We start from the raw sequence: 4,066 nt of genomic DNA on the forward strand, positions 1-4,066 counted from the left end.
CAGGTGGATTTCTGAGTTCGAGGCCAGCCTGGTCTACAGAGTGAGTTCCAGGACAGCCAGGGCTACACAGAGAAACCCTGTCTCGAAAAGTCAAAACAAAACAAAAAAAAAAACACTTGCTTTTAGTTTTTTGTTTTGGTTTGGCTTTTGTTTTCGAGACAGGGTTTCTCTGTGTAGCCCCAGCTGTCCTGGAACTCACTCTGTAGACCAGGATGGCCTCGAACTCAGAAATCCACCTGCCTCCCGAGTGCTGGGATTAAAGGCGTGTGCCACCACTGCCTGGCAACAAACAGTTGCTGCTTTAGACTTGTGTACCAGGGTGTGGAGTCAGCGCCGCCCGTCCTGGCTGTCCTTTGTAGTCTGAGAGCCTGGACAGGACTCTGAATGCAAGTTTGGGAGATGTTCTTGCTAACCGGTGGGGCTGTCATGAAGCCTGTGCCAGCTCATGGGTGCGTCCTGTAGCATGTGCTGGGCATGTGATCAGCACTCAACAGTGTAGATGTGTCCTGTTGGAGATGGAAGGAGCAGAATAGCTCTGCAAACACATGATGGCAATTGGCTTGTTTGACACATTCTTAGGGGCTGATGGGGAAGCTCAGAGATGGCCTAGGGCCACACCTGACTCTAGATTAGAAGTCATCTGGACCATTTCAGTAGAAGAGTTTTTAAAAATCATTTTGTTGCTGGATGTGGCCGCTCACACCATGGATCCCTGCATTAAGGAGGATTTCTGAGTTAGAGGACATTTCATCCTACATATCAAGTTCTAGGCCAACCAGGGCGACGTGCTAAGACCCTGGCTCAAAAAACCAACTGATTGAAGTTATATAATAAAGTGCATGGAGTATGGGTACCTTCGACATCTGGCGTGGGCTCGCCCGTGCCTGGCCCTTGCTCAGGATGTACCTCTGAGGTTTATTGTTTGCTCTTTCTTACTGCTGGACAGTGAGTAAGATACTCTGTTTGTTTTGCAGGGATGGGGCTTGAACCCAGGCTCTTAGGCAGGTTCTGCATTCCTGTTTGTTTGTTTGTTTATATGGCTTGGTCACTGGGCATGGTGGTACACCCAGAGGCAGGCAGACCTCTGTGAGTTGAGGCTAAGCCAGTCTACATACTAAGTTCTAGGATAGCCAGGGCTACATATAGAGATGCTGTCTCCAAGAAAACCAAAATAAAAACGTATTTATACACATATAGACTATGCTATATATAACATATATGCAGTATATAGAAATATATGCTTAACATAAATAGATAAGAAATATAAATATTAAGTAAGTATATTATAAAGTAAGTAAACATAAAATATATAAGTAAATATATTTAATATATGTGATAAAATATATAATTTACATAAATATATAAGTAATATAAATATATTAGTAATAGAAACATAATTATGTATATTTATGTCAAATTTATGTCTGTTATATATAAATATATAAGTAATATAAATACATAGCTAATATATATTATAAACAACATTATATTGTAAAGTTATATAAATAGATAACTAATAATAATATAGTTATATAAATATATTACTAGCTGGGCAGTGGTGGTGCACACCTTTAATCCCAGCACTTGTGAGACAGGCAGGAGGATTTCTGAATTCGTGGCCAGTCTAGTCTACAGAGTGAGTTCCAGGATAGCCAGGACTACACAGTGAAACTCTGTCTCGAAAAACCAAAAATAAATAAATTACATATATATATATATATATATATATATATATATATATATATATATATATAATAACTATATTTGTAATATATTTATATTACTTGTATATGCACATACATATAAATTCAAAAGAAAAAAGACAATAAATTTCAAAAAATTGACTCAGTTGGGTGTGGTGGCACATGGAGGCTAGTGTGGGAGGACTGATGCGAGTTCAAGGCCAGCCTTGATTATGTAGTGAGACTGTCTTTAATAAATAAATAAATAAATAAATAAATAAATAAAAATTGGATGGGCTGGAGAGATGGCTCAGTGGTTAAGAGCTCTGGCTGCTCTTCTAGAGGTCCTGGGTTCAATTCCCAGCACCTCCATGGCAGCTCACAACCATCTAATGGGATCTGACGCCCTCTTCTGGTGTGTCTGAAAACACTGATGACAGTGCACTCACTTATTTAATAAATAAATAAAATCTTTAACAACAAGAAAAAAAGCTGGAGCTGGGAGTGGTGACACTTGCCTTTAATCCCAGCAGAGCCAGAAGCAGATCTTTAAGTTCGAGGCCGGCCTGATAAGAGCTACACAGAGAAACCCTGTCTCAACAAAACCCAAACTAACCAAAGAGTTAAATAGCACTTTTGCACATAATAGTGATTTCATAATTTTAGAACAATGTATAAATCACTCCCTACCCTCATCTAAACCTATATAAGCAGGATTCTCCACAGCTGCAGAGAATGAGGAAAAAAATCACATGACTGTCCCCCCCACACACACACACACTAGTTCCAACTACAGGGCTTCTCGGGGCACCTTCCAAATTCATCATTGGTGAGAAATACAAAATTGATTTGTTCTTATGGCTTATGGCTGGAAGAATGAAGTTCCGGAGCTGTGCCTGCATTGTTTTGTACAGGTGACACTTATCACGCATTGACAGTGTGCGTGGGCATTCCCGGCCTGAGTTTCCACGTTTAGGTTTCTGTTGTTTGGCCCCAGGGGTTACAGGATGAGCTGTGTACAAGGTATATTGGTGGGATTCATTAAAGGAGGCTTTACTGTACCGCTCCCATGGCTGACCTGGGTCTGCGGGGCTTCAGGAGGCTGACTTACTGCCTTTGGATACCCACCTCAGATCACATTGCTACCATTGACTTGGCTCAGGGCCCCTGTAAGTCCTCTGGTCAGTATGGGTCGATGCCCCAAAGGAGGAGACATTACTGTGGAAAATTACCAGAGGCTTAGACGTTAACTACGCAGAAGCCAGAGCAAAGGCCATGCCTTTATTTAGATAGGACGAAACATATTACGAGACTATAAAGCGGAACTAAATATTTACTGCCGTAGCAGTGCATTCAGTGGCATGAGGGTAGTGATGGGCAGGTTCTTTCTTTTTTTTAAATATTCATTATTTATATATGTATGTATATGCTTTGTCTGCATGTGTGTCTGTGTATCACATGTGTGCCTGGCACCCAGGACAGCTTGAAGAGTGCATTTGATCCCTTGGAACCGGAGCTATAGATGGTTCTAAGCATCCATATGGGCTCTGGGACTCAAACCCAGGTCTTCTGGAAGAGCAACCGGTGCTCTTAACTGCTGAGCTCTGTCCCGTCCAGGGTCATTGTTTTTTGTTCTCCACCCTAGTGAGGCCATCTCTAGCAAGGTTTGCACAATGAGTATTACTGTGAGGAAACACTGAGTGTGTTGTTAGCATTCTATTTGTGAGAGTTTTTCAGCAATGAAAAAAGAAAATCTGGGTGTTCCCAGGTGTTTGGTCACATCAGCCCTATAGATGTCGGTTATTGCACCCGATTCCCAGGTACATAGTCGCTCTTCACAGTGAAGACTTCTGCTGGCTTCCGCCAACGCAGAAAGTAAATTCTCTTTACAGGGGTGGAAGTCTTAACAGTTAAAATAGTTCATTGAAGCTGGAGATGGCTCAGAAGTCAAGAGCATTGTCTGCTCTTCCAGAGAACCCAGGTTTAATTCCCAGCACCCACATGGCAACCTGCAGCTGTCCAATTCCAGGACTTATAACACCCTCCTCAGGTCTCTGTGGGCACCAGACATACACGTGGTACAGGTGCATGCATGTAGGCAGAATACACATAAGGAAGAGAAGAAATTAAAGTTGCCCTTGTGTGGTACTCAATAAATGGAGGTCACTGTGGTTTGGGGACTCTGATTGTCATACTTAAGGATGATGCAAATCTTCAGTGCACTGACTAAGCCAGAACTCATCACAGGCTCAGAGATGTGCTGGTGATGTATGGGTCAGACGCTCTCTGTTCCTTGTCCTCCCTGTTCCCAGTCCTCCCCATTCACAGTCCTCTCTGTTCCCAGGCCTCTCTGATCCCAGTTCTCCCTGTTCACAGTTCTCCCC

The 4,066-nt window shown here is 42.4% G+C and overlaps 1 protein-coding gene across 3 annotated transcripts in view; it reads left to right on the forward strand.

The window, feature by feature from the left end:
• Positions 1–4,066, forward strand: part of Tcf25 (transcription factor 25) — a 35,387-nt gene that overhangs the window by 3,731 nt on the left and 27,590 nt on the right. The window lies entirely within an intron of this gene.

Source organism: Mus pahari, chromosome 20 (assembly GCF_900095145.1).
Source record: "Mus pahari chromosome 20, PAHARI_EIJ_v1.1, whole genome shotgun sequence".
In the NCBI taxonomy this organism is placed as follows: Eukaryota; Metazoa; Chordata; class Mammalia; order Rodentia; family Muridae; genus Mus; species Mus pahari.